Raw genomic sequence first — 19,287 nt, forward strand, 5'->3', positions numbered from 1 at the left:
GTGTTTTGTGGAATATTTTACCAGAAATATAATTGAACCGTTGAAACATAAAGGTTTTACATTGTATATAGAATTGAAAGATGGGTGCAACTGCTTCTGCAAAACGTTCGCCTATGGTTGAAGTATTTTGTTGCACATCTTGTAAGGAGCGGAATCTTCAGAAATCAGCAGACATTTATTGTGAGACATGTGTGAGGCTGTTTTGTAAAAAATGTATTATCCCCCATAGTCAGTTGTTTAGAAACCATTTGCCATGTGGAAGAGGAGAAATTAAGAAATGGCCAGGTTTCAAGGAGGTGGAGGATTTTCTCATGAAGTGTGAGGTGCATGAGGGTAAAACACTGACACAGTGTTGCCATAACCACAGCCAGATATGCTGCCCTGATTGTGTTGTAACAATTCACAGGTACCTGACACATTTATATTTCTTTAGTTATTTATGATTAAAATTCTAATATAAAGACGTGAAACTCCAGCTGCTGGAGCATTGTTGCATTCTCATAATATACAAATAGTTAGTCCTTTATTTAAGGCAAGTGACCAATTGCCAAAACAGAACGAAACAGCACAATACGAAACAACATACATACATAGAAGCATAAAGCTGGGGTCACCGCATTGGAACGGTCAATACAAAGCATTGGGGGATTTAAAACCGGTTTTAGAGCGCTCAACCTCACACTTGGCCAAGCAATATTGCATGTAACATACGTGTGTAAATACAATTAAACCTCATAGCATTGCAACTTGAATTAAACAATAATAAAAGGGAATAAAAACGCATTCAATTTAATTACCATTTAATTACTCAATGGTATTAAGGATACCAGAGCAACATAGTTACAACTTTTTGAGGAATGATGAAATGAAATTACGAACAAGTGTCAACTACATCCCTTCTTTTTAGAAAAATATTTAAGAATTCATCATCAAATAGTTAATATTTCAGATCATCATCATTTAAGTTTTACTATTTTGAAGAACACGATTCGCACAGGCATTCGTTTCAAAATAAAATAACTGCAAGCTCACCTAAGCCTTTAACATGTACTTCCGATAAATGATAGATTCAGATTTAATTATAATATTGGCTACATATTTGTTTTTAAAATTAGAGATCGTGATTATTTTGGATTATGGGGAAAGGATACAGTAAAAAAATGTATATTTTAATATATCAACAATAGAGTTAGCCTTTTTGCTGGTAGCGTTTTAAGGACAATCTGTTCTCAAGTTACCATTTTAGACAGGATACATTTTTAAGAAAGACACTATTTTTTAACTTAAGCTTAAGTGTCTGATTTCTAGAATTGAAATATAATAATACCCTCTCTACTTCCATTTGCCTCCACTACAGAGTAGAATGAGATATACTATATTCACCATGGGCATTCATCTGTAGGTTCATAGACACAAACATGTTCAACTAAGTTTCCCTAAAATTTAAACATTCAACATGGGAACTTGCATGCATTTAACTTACAATAGGAAGTTAGGCATTCGCAATTTTTATGATCCTACTCGTTTAAAATGGCCTTAGTCATTTGTAGTTTTCACTTTACATTAATTTCATACAAAACTTGAATGGCCCAATGATAACATTTTACATATTACAAAGAACCTTGATGAAGTCACCTGGTGACAGCAAATTATTTTCTATGACCTTCTATGCAGGTGTCTTTGTCAGCATTAAAGTATTAACGTGTACAATAATAACACATTCGTATTAGACAAAAGCTAACATCACTTCACGTCAGATGTTTTAAATTAGTTTATTTTCAAGTTTGAGCGTATACACTTACGAAGCTGCGACACAGTTGAGTGGTTATTTACTGCCAACTGGATTATGTCCGCCGCTGTTGTTGCTTAGACGCCTCTTAATTATTCCTTTTTCGACAGGAAGGAACAGCTAACCCTTGAGCACTTTGTGTAAAGATATGTAAATAAAAACAATAACATATGCTAATGTTATAGTACATAAATGGTTGTGACCATAACAAAAAACCATCCACCCATCCACCGATTATGCATTCGCATTTGTTGATTGCCTTGAAATGTTAAGCTTCATTAAATTGTGTATAAAAGTGAAGAATATTGAACATGAAAGAATTTAGCCTTACTTAGTGAAATTTGACTTTGTGATTTTCTGTGTAATATAACTAAAATTATTAAACAATATAGTAAAACATTTATTATACTTAAACATTAATTTAATTTAACAATTTAAACTGTGTGCAAGAACTGTGAACTCTATGGACTATTGTTATCATTGCTGTTAAACCTATTACTTTGTGATAATAAACGCTACACTAATCAACACGTTGTGTGTTGCTTTTGCGTGTCTTCCGAAAAACGAACTGCGTCTCAAACACCAGATCTCCGCAGCGGTATAATAGCATCACAACATTTTACCACATATATGTTTAAAACTCATAATTTTTCAAGTATTTTTATGAGCATTAACTGTGTTTTGCTTGTGAAGATCACATGTTTTAAACATAGGAATCATTTTTAAATTAATGTGTGTGAGATTGTCATCTCGATATGTCTTGTAAATCTGCATACATATTGAATTAAGATGAGTTTGTTCCCACTGAGCTGGAGGAAGTAATTAAGAATTGCTTCTGTCCGTCTGTATGGCCGTACGTATGTCCCGTACCTTGCGTTTTGAACTACTGGGCGGATCTCGTTGAAACTTAAACGGCTTAATGGCATTAATGTATGGGTGCTCGTAAGGAAGAAATTTTGGTTGTATTGAGTTTAAAAGAATTATGGTAATGATTTTCCACTAAAGAATATGTAGTACCCGGAAGATTGTGTTTAACTCGTCATCAAATAATGTGTGTATTTCGCTTAAATTTTCACAGTTGCATGACCTTAATGTGAAGATGTTATTAAAGAAATGACATTTTTTGCTGCAACCGGTTTTGGACGAATGATTACGCGTGTCGTTTCTTTCCCCACGAATGATTATACAGTCATATAAGTATGTGTTTTCAACTCCTCTTTAACTGCTGTGTAGATCTTGCTGATCCTTTCGCAGTGGAATGACCGTAATGTGCACATGATGGTTTAGAAACGGATGTTGCCTTCATTGACTTATGGCAGTAGTATTGCCCTTTGTATTTTTAAATTGTGTTATATATAATCCCAAATCGTGTGATGGTATTTTTGAACTGAACTTTTTTACTCCTCAAATTTTCACAGTTTAATGACAGTTTAATGTGTATAAGATCGTGCATGAAGGGTTTTTTGACTGCTACCAGTTTTCGCTGAATCATGGCTTTTTGTCTGTGTGTATACTGTAGAATATAAAGTGGATATGTCTGTGTGCATACTGTAGAATATAAAGTGAATATGACTGTGTGTATACTTTTGAATATAAACTGGATATATCTGTGTGTATACTGGAGAATATAAACTGGATATGTGTGTGTACTGTAGAATAAAAAGTTGATATGTCTGTGTGCATACTGTGGAATATAAAGTGGTTATGTCTGTGTGTATACTGTGGAATATAAAGTGGATATGTCTGTGTGTATACTGTGGAATATAAAGTGAATATGTCTGTGTGTATACTGTGACATATAAAGTGGATATGTCTGTGTGCATACTGTGGAATATAAAGTGGTTATGTCTTTGTGTAAGCCGTAGAATATAAAGTGGATATGTCTGTGTGTATACTGTAGAATATAAAGTGGATATGTCTGTGTGCATACTGTAGAATATAAAGTGGATATGTCTGTGTGTATACTGTAGAATATAAAGTGGATATGTCTTTGAGTATACTGTAGAATATAAAGTCGATATGTCTGTGTGTATACTGTAGAATATAAAGTGGATATATCTGTGTATATACTTTAGAATTGAAAGTGGATATGTCTGTGTGTATACGGTAGACTATAAAGTGTATATGTATGTGTGTATACTGTAGAACATAAAGTGGATATTTCTGAGTGTATAATGTAGAATATAAAGTTGATATGGCTGTGTGTATACTGTAGAATATAAAGTGGATATGTCTGTGTGTATACTATAGAATATAAAGTGGATATGTGTCTGTGTGAATACTGTAGAATATAAAATGGATATGTCTTTGTGTATACTGTAGAATATAAAGTGGATATGTCGAGGCGTATACTGAAGAATATAAAGTGGATATGTATGTGTGAAAAAACTGTAGAATATAAAGTTGATATGTCTGTGTGTATACTATAAAATATCAAGTGGATATGTCTGTGTGTATACTGTAGTATATAAAGTGGATATGTCTGTGTGTATACTGTGGAATATAAAGTGGATATGTCTGTGTGTATACTGTAGAATATAAAGTGCCTAGGTCTGTGTGTGTACTGTAGAATATAAAGTGGATATGTATGTGTGTATACTGTAGAATATCAAGTGGATATGTCTGTGTGTATACTGTAGAATATGAAGAGGATATGTCAAGATGTATACTATAGAAAATAACGTGGATATGGCTGTGTATATACTGTAAAATATAAAGTTAATATGTCTGTGTGTATACTGTAAAATATAAAGTGGATATGTTTGTCTGTATACTGTAGAATATAAAGTGGATATGTCGGTGTGTATACTGTAGAATATAAAGTGGATATGTCTGTGTGTATACTGAAGTATATAAATCTGATATGTTTTTGTGTATATTGTAGAATATAAAGTTGATATGTGTGTGTGTATACTTTAGAATATAAGGTGGATATGTCTGTGTGTATACTGTAGAATATAGAGTGGATATGTCTGAGCGTAAGCTGTAGAACATAAAGTGGATATGTCTGTGTGTATGCTGTATAATATAAGATGGATATGTATGTGTGTATATTGTAGTATATAAAGTGGATATGTCGAGTTGTATACTGTAGAATATAAAATGGATATGTGTGTGTATAATGTTGAATTTAAAGTGGATATGTCTGTGTGTATACTGTAGATATAAAGTGGATATGTCTCTTAGTATTCTGTAGAATATAAAGAGGGTATGTATGTGTGTATACTGCAGAATATAAAATGGATATTTCTGTGTGTATGCTGTAGAATATAAAGTTGATATGGCTGTGTGTATACTGTAGAATATAAAGTGGATATGTCTGTGTGTGAACTGTAGAATATAAAGTGGATATGTGTCTGTGTGAATACTGTAGAATATAAAATGGATATGTATTTGTGTATACTGTAGAATATAAAGTGGATATGTCGAGGCGTATACTGAAGAATATAAAGTGGATATGTATGTGTGAAAACTCTGTAGAATATAAAGTTGATATGTCTGTGTGTATACTATAAAGTATCAAGTGGATATGTCTGTGTGTATACTGTAGTATATAAAGTGGATATGTCTGTGTGTATACTGTAGAATATAAAGTGGATATGTCTGTGTGTATGCTGTAGAACATAAAGTGGATATGTCTGTGTGTATGCTGTATAATATAAGATGTATATGTATGTGTGTATACTGTAGAATATAAAGTGGATATGTCGAGTTGTATACTGTAGAATATAAAATGGATATGTGTGTGTGTATACTGTAGAATTTAAAGTGGATATGTCTGTGTGTATACTGTAGAATATAAAGTGGATATGTTTCTTAGTATTATGTAGAATATCAAGTGGATATGTATGTGTGTATACTGTAGAATATAAAATGGATATTTCTGTGTGTATACTGTAGAACATTAAGTTGATATGGCTGTGTGTATAATGAAGAATATAAAGTCGATATGTCTGTGTGTGTACTGTAAAATATAAAGCGGATATGTGTCTGTGTGAATACTGTAGAATATAAAATGGATATGTATTTGTGTATACTGTAGAATATAAAGTGGATATGTCGAGGCGTATACTGAAGAATATAAAGTGGATATGTATGTGTGAAAACTCTGTAGAATATAAAGTTGATATGTCTGTGTGTATACTATAAAATATCAAGTGGATATGTCTGTGTGTATACTGTAGTATATAACGTGGATATGTTTGTGCGTATACTGTAGAATATAAAGTGGATATGTCTGTGTGTATACTGTAGAATATAAAGTGGATAGGTCTGTGTGTACTGTAGAATATAAAGTGGATATGTATGTGGTTATAATGTAGAATATAAAGTGGATATGTCTATGTGTATACTGTAGAATATGAAGTGGATATGACAAGATGTATACTGTAGAATATAAAGTGGATATGTATGTGTATATACTGTAGAATATAAAGTTAATATGTCTGTGTGTATACTGTAGAATATAAAGTGAATATGTTTGTGTGTATACTGTAGAATATAAAGTGGATATGTCTGTGTGTATACTGTAGAATATAAAGTGGATATGTCTGTGTGTATACTGAAGAATATAAATCTGATATGTCTGTATGTATATTGTAGAATATAAAGTTGATATGTGTATGTATACTAAAGAATATATCGTTGATATGTCTGTGTGTATAATGTAGAATATAAAGTGGATGTGTCTGTGTGTATACTATAGAATATAAGGTGGATATGTATGTGTGTATACTGTAGAATATAGAGTGGATATGTCTGTGTGTATGCTGTAGAACATAAAGAGGATATGTCTGTGTGTATGCTGTATAATATAAGATGGATATGTATGTGTGTATACTGTAGACTATATAGTGGATTTGTCGAGTTGTATACTGTAGAATATAAAATGGATATGTGTGTGTGTATACTGTAGATTATAAAGTGGATATGTCTTTGTGTATACTTTGGAAAATAAAGTGGATATGTATGTGTGTATACTGTAGAATATAAAGTGAATATGTCTGTGTGTATACTATAGAATATAAAATGGATATGTCTGTGTGTATACTGTAGAATAAAAAGTGGATATTTCGAGGTGTATACTGTAGAATATAAAGTGGATATGTATGTGTGTATACTGTAGAATATAACGTGGATATGTCTTTGTTTATACTGTAGAATATAAAGTAGATATATATGTGTGTATTCTATAGGATATAAAGTGGATATGTCTGTGTGTATATTGTAGAGTATAAAGTGGATATGTCTTTGTGCATACTGTAGAATATAAAGTGGATATGTCTTTGTGTATACTGTAGAATATGAAGTGGATATGCCTGTGTGTTTACTGTAGAATATACAGTGGATATGTCGAGGTGTATACTGTAGAATGTAACATTGATATGTGTGTGTGTATACTGTAGAATATAAAGTGGATTTGTCTGTGTGTATACAGTGGAAAATAAAGTGGATATGTTTGTGTGTATACCGTAGAATATAAACTGGATATGTATGTGTGTATACTGTAGAATATAAAGTGGATATGTCTGTGTGTATACTGTAGAATATAAAGTGGATATGTCAAGATGTTTACTATAGAATATAAAGTGGATATGTATGTGTATATACTGTAGTATATAAAGTGAATATGTCTATGTGTATACTGTAGAATATAAAGTGGATATGTTTGTGTGTATACTGTAGAATATAAAGTGGATATGTCGGTGTGTATACTGTAGAATATAAAGTGGATATGTCTGTGTGTATACTGTAGTATATAAATCTGATATGTTTGTGTGTATATTGTAAAATATAAAGTTGATATGTGTGTATACTAAAGAATATATCGTTGATATGTCTGTTTGTAAACTGTAGAATATAAAGTGGATGTGTCTGTGTGTATACTATAGAATACAAGGTGGATATGTCTGTGTGTATACTGTAGAATATAGAGTGGATATGGCTGTGTGTATGCTATAGAACATAAAGTGGATATGTCTGTGTGTATGCTGTATAATATAAGATGGATATGTATGTGTGTATACTGTAGAATATAAAGTGGATATGTCGAGTTGTATACTGTTGAATATAAAATGGATATGTGTGTGTGTGTATACTGTAGAATATAAAGTGGATATGTGTGTGTGTATACTTTGGAAAATAAAGTGGATATGTCTGTGTGTATACTGTAGAATACAGTCGAAACTGACCTAACGGCCACCTAAAATGAACGGTCACCTGCAGACAACGGTCCGTCTGGAACCCCCCCCCCCCCCGACGAAAAACACTATATATTACACTTGAAAATAACGGCCACCTGTCCATTACGGCCAACGGCCACTATATTCCACTCCGAAATTCATGTTTGAACTGAAATCAACGGTCACGCGTCAGTCGTCTCGAGTCGCGAAAATTAAAAACACAGCACATCATTTGTCCGTCTATTTTGCGGTTAAAGCATCTGATAGCGGTAATTGCCTTTGATATAATAAAGGCGGCCCGCTGCGAGTAAACAAATAATAAGGTGTTGAGAAGGTTTGTTTTCCGGGGATAATTGTCGGGGTATCTTAAAAAAAATATGTCAGCGTTTGTGACACGTTTAAAGTAATTATCGCTAATTAAATGACCGCTAATAAGTACTCTGCACTTCCACCATCCAGCACAGTCTGCTCCGTCAGCGAAACGTGCCAGTACATCGATCACTTTAAGAACGTTGCTTTGTCAAAGAATAACCAGGTAATGCTTTACTCCATCATGAAATTTCAAGACGAATTCTTTGCGCACCGGGTCATGTGTTCTAGTATTCAAAAAAAGATTAGCGAGTTTTTTAGCGTGGAGTGAATTGTTTTGATTGTTGCGAGTGATAATGGTTGTGTGTGTTTTGCGTTTTTTTGCGTGATAAGTCATCTTGTTTTTTGTGCATGATGTGCTATTTTTTTTGTTATAAAGAATGAATGAATGTTTGTATTTTGAATGAGGTTGTTGAATGAAAATGCTGTTTGTGTGATGTTTGCGTCTTTTTCTTTGAATGCGAACGGAACAGTTAGACCGTACTATCGGTTTATGACAGCCAATCCGCTTTTTAGACTTGTACGGACGAGACGTCAATGGCACGTGACAAGCTTTATTTACTGAATGAACGAGATGCATGAGTAAACAATTATACTAGCGTTGATAAAGTCATTGCTTTAGTTTAACAATATGAAATTAAATCAATCTATAAGATATTATTCTGTATTATTCAATGTAAGTAAATTCTGTTAATATGCTTAGTTCACGGCAATGAGCATTTGTTTTACACTGTAGCAACCACCGCACCTACCTAATTCAGGGGAGATAAGTTTTTTGTATATTCACGAAAACCGACCCCACTGTAGGTTGCCAAAATACGCGTCAATTACTCGTTGAATACGTATTTTTAGCAAATAAAAAATACATGGATTTAATAGAACGATGAACAAACTTGAAGAATTTGACCAGCATATTTCGCGATCGCGTTGATTTCTTTGCCGATTTTTTATGGTAAGTTTTCATTTTAAATTATGTATTTGTTATATTACGAATTCTAAGTATTTAATGGTTTTATTTAGAAGAAAAATGTATACTTTACATAATAAAAAATAAAAATCTGAAATATTTTGCGCGTATATGTTATGTTTGTTATTTTATAATTACCTGGTAAAAAACAACAAGGGAGGTAACTGTTACATTGTAAACAAACAACAACAAACTGGCTGTAACACTTGAGAAGTTTATTGGTTTGTTTAATAATATAATTATAATACTTACACCTGTGTATGTTTTTTTATTTGTTTGAACCCATTGAACTTGTTTTTGTGTGAACATTAAGGAAAACAATCGAATATAACTGTTTTATTTATGAAACAAAATTTTACGATTTGTACCAAACTTCATTCGAACCAAATTTCATTTATTTTACATAATTATTGAAAAAAACATTGATACAGATAGTCGTACCTATTGATTGAAATTTTGTATATTTTATAGATTATACAGTCACTAATGAACTATGAGTGAAGACCTGTATGAGTATGATTCTGAAGAAAATGATGGCAGTGATGCAGTTATAGAGGTACAGACACTGGCAAGCAAGGGGAAAGCAAGGATTATTTGAGAAAATCGTTTTATAAATAGTTTAACAATTTGTATAAGTGCTATGTTTTAAAAGCAATACAATTTATGTAATATATATTTTTGGAAGATATAATTAGTTTATATTCTCTAAAAGATATAAGATTATTAATTTAATTAAATGAGCAAATAAGATATTGATTTGATCATAACATTAATACATAAATATGGCATATTTTAGATGAAAGGAAATTATTTAACGCATTGACTTGTTTGTGTTTGACATGAAACAATAACTTGTTTGTATATTAAATAAAATATCATACACATGTTCATACTGTTTAAAGTAACTATATACAATGTACAACTAATAACTATAAATAAATACATGTGTTTTAATACATTTATTACAATGTTATAATACTTTTTTAAAATAAAGATTTCAGGTTCGGACGAAACTTTGCCGCCATCTGACAAAGAAACACAGCCACCTCTAGAGGAATGTGGTCAGGAAGTTGAATGGTCCCAGTCACCATTAGGATATTTGGTAAGTCATGGTGAAGGTAAACATGTTAAAAAGTGTCAAGTGATTTTTAACAGGACTACATTTTTATGCCCCCGAAGGTGGGCATCTAGTTATTGCATTTCCGTCTTTATGTCCGTCTGTCCTTCATACTTTTTCAAATGTCTGTGCTTTGAGTTATATTTTACTTTTTACATAGAATGTCAATGGAAGGAGTAGCAGATTGCAGATTGTAAGACATCATCCAAGTTATAAGACTACATCAATGTTCACTTCATTTTCATCAACACACATCAATAACATCAGTAATGTGGTCTCATTGGAGCAATTAAGAACTGAAATGGATTAAAAAAAATCACATTCACATGATATAAATGCCTTTTTCATTCTTTCTAACTATCATCAACAAACGTTAAACTAACAGTTCAATTTGTTAAATAATGTTATGCAAAATAAGGTTATGGTTGTTTTTCAATGTCATTGTTTGCAAATACATGTATTTGGTAATCATATAGTATTGCTTATACATATTTCATCTCTAGCATTATCCCCACGTTTTTCGGAGAAAAAGTGGGGATATTGTGGTGATGTGCGTCTGTCCGTCCGTCAGTCCGTCCTGCCCACCTGCTCCTCCTACACTATTAGCACTAGAACCTTGAAACTTACATACCTGGTAGCTATGAGAATATGAGCGACGGTGACAGTGACGGAATTTTGATCTGACCCCTGGGTCAAAAGTTATGGGGGTTGGAGCGGGGCCGGGTCAGAGATTTTCACTCATTTTTTAATGTTATTTTACATTAACTTCTTCATTTCTGCACCAATTCACTTCAAATTGATACTGAACCTCTCTTATGACAATACAGTTAATCTCAACTATGCATGGCCCCATTACCAACCTTGGGGCGCCCCGCCCACATAGGCCACGCCCACCCAAAATTGCCTTTTACTATAATTTCCTTATTTCTGCACCAATTCACTTCAAATTGATACTGAGCCTCTCTTATGACAATACGGTAAGTCTCAGCTATGCATGGCCCCATTACCAACCCTAGGGCACCCCGCCCACATAGGCCACGCCCACATAGGCCACGCCCACCCAAAATTGCCTTTTACTATAATTTCTTCATTTCTACACCGATTCACTTCAAATTGATACTGAACCTCTCTTATGACAATACGGTCAATCTCAGCTATGCATTGCCCCATAACCAACCGGGGGCGCCCCGCCCACATAGGCCATGCCCACATAGGCCACGCCCACATAAAATTGCCTTTTACTATAATTTCTTCATTTCTACACCGATTAACTTCAAATTGATACTGAACCTCTCTTATGACAATACAGTTAATCTCAACTATGCATGGCCCCATAACAAACCCGGGGGTGCCCCGCCAACATAGGCCACGCCCACCCAAAATTGCCTTTTACTATAATTTCTTCATTTCTACACCGATTCATTTCAAATTGATACTGAACCTCTTTTATGACAATACAGTCAATCTCAACTATGCATGGCCCCATTACCAACCCTGGGGCACCCCGCCCACATAGGCCAGGTCCACCCAAAATTGCCTTTTACTATAATTTCTTCATTTCTACACCGATTTACTTCAAATTGATACTGAACATCTTTTATTTATGACAATACGGTGAATCTCAACTATGTATGGCCCCATTACCAACCCTGGGGCGCCCTTCCCATAATAGGCCACACCCACCCAAAATTGTCTTTATCCCCACGCTTTTTGAAAAGCGTGGGGATATTGTGGTTATCTCCGCCGTCCGTCCGTCTATCCGTCCGTCCGTCCTGACCACTATTTCCTCCTACACTATTAGCACTAGAACCTTGAAACTTACAAACATGGGTGCTATGAGTATATGAGCGACCCTGCACTATTTGGAATTTTGATCTGACCCCTGGTTCAAAAGTTATGGGGGTTACGATGGGGCCGGGTCAGAGATTTTTACTCATTTTTTAAGGTTATTTTACTATAATTTCTTCAATTCTACACCGATTGTCTTCAAATTGACACTGAACCTCTCTTATGACAATACGGTCAATCTCAACTATGCATGGCCCCATAACCAACTCTGGGGCGCCCCGCCCACATAGGCCACGCCCACCCAAAATTGCCTTTTACTATAATTTCTTCATTTATACATCGATTCACTTCAAATTGATACTGAACCTCTCTTATGACAATATGGTCAATCTCAGCTATGCATGGCCCCATTACCAACCCTGAGGCGCCCCGCCCACATAGGCCACGTCCAACCAAAATTGCCTTTTACTATAACTTCTTCATTTCTACACCGATTCACTTCAAATTGATACTGAACCTCTCTTATGACAATACGGTTAATCTCAACTATGCATGGCCCCATTACCAACCCTGGGGCGCCCCGCCCACTTAGGCCACGCCCACCCAAAATTGCCTTTAACTATAATTTCCTTATTTCTACACCGATTCACTTCAAATTGATACTGAACCTCTCTTATTACAATACAGTCAATCTCAACTATGCATGGCCCTATATCCAAGCATGGGGCGCCCCGCCCACATAGGCCACGCCTACCCAAAATTGCCTTTTACTATAATTTCTTCATTTCTACACCGATTCACTTCTTATTGATACTGAACTTCTCTTATGACAATACGGTCAATCTCAACTATGCATGGCCCCATTACCAACCCTGGGGCGCCCCTGGGTCAAACATGCGGCGTGGGGATACGCGTCGGCCTCTGCCTCGCTATTTCTTGTAATTTCTATGTTTTCAAGTGTAGTTATACTTATATAAAACTGGTAAAATTCTGCAGTTTTATAAGTATATTACTTTAACGACATTGTTCACAAATGCACAAATCTCTGAACAAATCTCTTAAGGTAAATTACGCAATTTGCAGATTTGCTATACGGTATACCAGACACCTGTAAAATAAATTAATTTGGGTTCTTGTAATTAAATTGACAACAATAAAAACATTGTACGCGAACACAATTATTACCTTAATCAGATTACACATTTTATTTACACAAAGTGTTTGTATTACACAACATTTAAAAACGCTTATGGTACTCATTATTTTGAATATATGCATATGCTTTAAGAAAACGTCACCAACTGTTTCAATGTGAAATATTGTGAAAACATGTTTTTTATCTGTTTTTTGCGGATTTTAGAAATTTAATTGTTATATATTCATTAAAAGCAATATTATTGCACGTAACATATTATTTATTAATTAACTTTGGTAAAAAAATATACATGTACAAATACGACATGAAGGCAGATATTGCTGATCTCTACGAGATATTGCTGATCTCTACGGTAATCATGATAGTTTCCCGATATCACATACATATATCTATATATGAATTATGGGATCTGTTAAGACCAGTCTTGTAAAACGGTTTCAGCTCAATTACTCAGTTGAATGAAACAAAAATAGCTAATTTATTAAAAAGTGATCATCGAAAATGAGAAACTTTATATCATGGTTAATAAATTATAATGACTTGATAATGGTTTGATGCTGGATTCAAGGTCTATATGATAAGTGTAATGAATAATACACAACTGGTTTTAGCCCAATAAATTGAGATTTATTTATGCTATAATAATGGCACTTTGCATTGCACATGGTGTTTGTTTTGCAATTCAAAATTACTGCAGTAAAAATATTGTTTCCGCTCAGTAGCTTAACACATGAAATTATATTGTCTATCTTAATTGTCAATGCATTATTGGTTCAAAATATTATCTATTGTTTAAAAAGTATAGTTTTACATATTCATTGAAGGTACCGGTTTGTCACTTTAAATGACTTTGTAGTATGAAATTCAAATTAAAAAGAAATGTCAACATACAAAAGGCAGCCATAAGCGTATAAGTACATTGTTCTTCAATAGGTTCATAAAAAAACAATCAGTGTTTCTTTGTTCCTGTCATTGATAAAACAAAGAAATGAACTTGGTGAGGGTTGATACGCCTCAAATAGACTAAACATGATATCCCTCCCCAGTGAATTCCGTTCAGCTAAATCGTCATGCAAGCTCAATAGAAGATATGTTATACCTAATGAAATGTTACTAAAATAGAAATTACTTTAATGTTACATATCATTTTGTTTAGTTTTAAATTACAAATTTATTCTGTGTACGTATGCTAACCATGATATCTATTTTCTGCACTACTGTTAACTGGTATTGCAATAGGTTTTGAAAACAATGAATACATTTTGATAAAAAAACAACATGAAAAACTAGAACACTTAAAGTTCTTGAGCATATATAAGTTGTTTTCCACCTGCCACTTTTTAGTAATGCATTATTTGCAGTTAAAACTGAATTGTTACATGTATTCTTGTAAAATTGCAAATTTTAAGGTAGCGCACCCATATGATTTCCCGCGATTTCTTCGAAGATTGAAGAGCCAGTGTAAAGTTGCCGTGACTAAGTGGTTAAGGCGATAGACTTGAAATCTTTTGGGATTTTCCCGCGCAGGTTCGAATCCTTCCGACAACGCATACTTTTTGCGATGCGTTTTATTTCTTTTCTAACGTAATTTGATTTAATATAGCATATAAGCTATGTTTATTATCCCCACGTTTTTCGGAGAAAAAGTTTGGATATTGTGATGAAGTGCGTCTGTCCGTCCATCCTGGCCACCTACTCCCCCTACACTATTAGCGCTAGAACCTTGAACTTTCATACATGGTAGCTATGAGCATATGTGCGACGGTGACAGTGACGGAATTTTTTGGGCGGGGCCGGGTCAGAGATTTTCATTCATTTTTGTAAAATGTTATTTTACATTTACTTCTTCATTTCTGCACCGATTTACTTCAAATTGATACTGAGCCTCTCTTATGACAATACAATCAATCTCAACTATGCATGGCCCCATTACCAACCCTGGGGCGCCCCGGCCACATAGGCCACGCCCACCCAAAGTTGCCTTTTACTATAACTTCTTCATTTCTACACCGATTCACCTCAAATTGATACTGAACCTCTCTCATGACAATGCGGTCAATCTCAGCTATGCATGGCCCCATTACCAACCCTAGGGCTACCCGCTCACATAGGCCACGCCCACATAGGCCACGCCCACCTAAAATTGCCTTTTACTATAATTTCTTCATTTTTACACCGATTCACTTCAAATTGATACTGAACCTCTCTTATGACAATACGGTCAATCTCAGCTATGCATGGCCCCATTACCAACCCTGGCCCCCCCCCCCCACATAGGACATGCCCACATAGGCTAGCCCACCTACAATTGCCTTTTACTATAATTTCTTCATTTCTACACCGATTCACTTCAAATTGATACTGACCCTCTCTTATGACAATACAGTAAATCTCAACTATGCATGGCCCCATTACCAACCCTGGGGCGCCCCGCCCACATAGGCCACGCCCACCCAAAATTGCCTTTTACTATTTCTTCATTTCTACACCGATTCACTTCAAATTGATACTGAACCCCTTTTATGACAATACAGTCAATCTCAACTATGCATGACCCCATTACCAACCCTGGGGCGCCCCGGAAACATAGGCCACGCCCACCCAAAATTGCCTTTTACTATAATTTCTTCATTTCTACACCGATTTACTTCAAATTGCAGGGCTTTCCTTAGACCTCAAATCTCAAGAGTCAATGACTCTTAGGACCAAATTTTCAAGAATCAAAATCAAATTTGTTAGTCATAATTTTAACGCAGGAGAGTCAATGATCTTTTGTACTTTAAGCAAATTACTGAGATATAATATATAAAAAGCAACAAATTTACAAATATCTAAACATTTATTTCTTATATTCCAGTCAATAAAAGAGATAATGTAAACATACATTGTGACCTACATTGTGAGCATAGTGAAATCAATACGAAAAAACACTCGCACTTGTAGTGACATAATATATATCAGGGGTGTCAATTGTCCCAAATTCGACATATGGAAAATTAAGCAGAGATTCAGAGACCGTAGAATAAAGGGAATAGAGGACAGAGCCCTCTCGAGCCCTTGCTTATTGTTATCCTTTATTTTCTTTCTATGTGCAATTTTTTGTGAGTACAATGCGAAATTTTATCAATCAGACCATCCGTAACACCGCATATGTATTAGCCATTCTATAAAAAATGTTATCAAGATCGTTGGAAATAAATTAAAATCGACGAACCACACCGTATCCGAAAACGACTGTCCGAAAACAGGTAGAGATACGTCGTTTGCGAATCAAATAAAATGTGTTTTGTTTGTCTGCAGAAAATGAAAGCCAGTAATAAGTAACCTAGCAAATACGCAAATAATATATATTTCGGTTGACATATTGTTTTAAGTATGATATTGCAGTGCTTTACTTGGGGCGCCCCGCCCACATAGGCCACGCCCACCCAAAATTGCCTTTTACTATAATTTCTTCATTTCTACACCGATTCACTTCTAATTGATACTGAACTTCTCTTATGAGAACGTGGGGATACGCGTCGGCCTCTGCCGCGCCATTTCTAGTTGCATTTAAGTTGTATTTAAATGAATCGAAACGTATTGAATGTTTATTTCATTTTCAATATTTGTCATCATAATTAATACAGCAGTACTGTGGGATAAAGTAAAACCATGTATTATTTAATTTTTATCTCTATTTCAGGATTATTATTTTTATATTCCATCCTATGGTGATCGGAGACTAAGAAAACAGTGTAGACAAATGAGGTATTATTGATATATTTAGTGTATATTATTTACATTAGTATTTTCACAGTCCCAATTTTTGAATTATGTACACACAAAAAATTATATGAGCCTCAATCTGGGAAAATCAGCTTTATGCATGTGCATACAGTGTCCTCCCAGATTAGCCTGTGGAGTCCGCAAAGGCTCATCAGGCACGACAATTTCTACCAAAACTGGATTTTTGTTAAGGGGAGAGATCTTTAAACGAAAAAAACACAATAAAAGCGGAAAGCGTCTTCCCTGATTAGCATGTGCTATTTATTGTACATATATAACCATTTGAAAAAATGGTATGTCATAAAATGTCATATAAATGAACTTTCATGTCATGAAATTACATTGTGCAGGTATAATAAATTAAATACTCATAACACAATTATGCACTTTAAATTATTATATTATTACATTATATTTTCTTAATGAGGTATTTTTTTGCAAAAAAGACACAGTATTTTTCATTATTATCATAAAAATATGTACATTTCAATTCATTACAGCGTGCAATCCAGGAGGGGGGAAGTTCTAAATAACTCGTATACAGCACTGTTGCAGCCAACCGGGTTTCTTTCTCTGTGTGAAATGTTTAATATATGTAAAATATGTTAATGCAATCTTTAATTCTGTCAAATAAACAAATATATAGTACTTTTTAATGTGGGGTTAGATTTTCTTTCAAAAATGTATATCCATTTATTACCTCCCCTGAATTTTGCAATTTTTATTCTATATTTAAACATTTACTCTTTTACATATAGGGTACAAAGTGTATATTTTCTGATTAGTATCACTAATTATTTAAGAAAATGTATAATTTGCCATTGATTATGGTGACATTAAAAATATGTGGTGGTTGCTACTGTATGCAAACGACTGGCTGGGGTAACGACGTAGCAATACTACCAACTGACCAACCAACTTAAAATTGTGATCCGAATTCAACGGTCACCTGTGGACAACGGTCACTTTGGTCATTTCCCTTGACTGACCGCTGAATTCAGGTTTGACTGTATTCTACAGTATACACACAGACATATCCACTTTATTTTCCAAAGTATACACACAGACATATCCACTTTATATTCTACAGTATACACACACACACAAAGACCTATGTCTTTGTGCATACTGTAGAATATAAAGTGGATATGTCGGTGTGTATACTGTAGCATATGAAGAGGATATGCCTGTGTGTTTACTGTAGAATATAAAGAGGATATGTCGAGGTGTATACTGTAGAATATAAAATGGATATATGTGTGTATATACTGTAGGATATAAAGTGGATATGTCTGTGCGTATACTGTGGAAAATCAAGTGGATATTTCTGTGTGTATACTGTAGAATATAAAGTGAATATGTGTGTGTATACTGTAGAATATAAGATGGATATGTCTGTGTGTATACTGTAGAATATAAAGTGGATATGTCGAGGTGTATACTGTAGAATATAAAGTGGATATGTGTGTGTATACTGTATAATATAAAGTGGATATGTCTGTGTTTATACTGTAGAATATAAAGTAGATATGTATGTGTGTATACTATAGGATATAAAGTGGATATGTCTGTGTGTATATTGTAGAATATAAAGTGGATATGTCTGTGTGCATACTGTAGAATATAAAGTGGATATGTCTGTTTGTAAACTGTAGGATATGAAGTGGATATGCCTGTGTATACTGTAGAATATTAAGTGGATATGTCTGTGTGTATACGCTAGAATATAAAGTTGATATGTCTGAGTGAAAACTGTAGAATATTAAGTGGATAAGTCGAGGTGTATACTATAGAATATAAAGTGGATATGTCTTGTGTATACTGTAGAATATAAAGTGGATATGCCTGTGTGTATACTGTAGAATATAAAGTGGATATGTCTGTGTGTATACTTTAGAATATAAAGTGGATATGTCTGTGTGTATACTGTAGAATATAAAGTGGATATATCTGTGTGTATACTGTAGAATATAAAGTGGATATATCTGTGTGTATACTGTAGAATATAAAATGTATATGTCTGTTTGTATACTGTAGATTATAAATTGGATATGTCTGTGTATATACTGAAGAATATAAAGTGGATATGTATGTGTGTATACTGTAGAATATAAAGTGGATATGTCTGTGTGTATACTGTAGAATATAAAT

At 34.0% G+C, this 19,287-nt stretch overlaps 1 pseudogene; it reads right to left on the minus strand.

Annotated features, from left to right (window-relative positions):
• Positions 1-18,331: 18,331 nt before the first annotated feature.
• LOC127839870 (uncharacterized) lies at positions 18,332-19,251 on the minus strand (annotated as a pseudogene).
• Positions 19,252-19,287: the final 36 nt, after the last annotated feature.

This window comes from Dreissena polymorpha, chromosome 7, assembly GCF_020536995.1.
Source record: "Dreissena polymorpha isolate Duluth1 chromosome 7, UMN_Dpol_1.0, whole genome shotgun sequence".
Lineage (NCBI taxonomy): Eukaryota > Metazoa > Mollusca > Bivalvia > Myida > Dreissenidae > Dreissena > Dreissena polymorpha.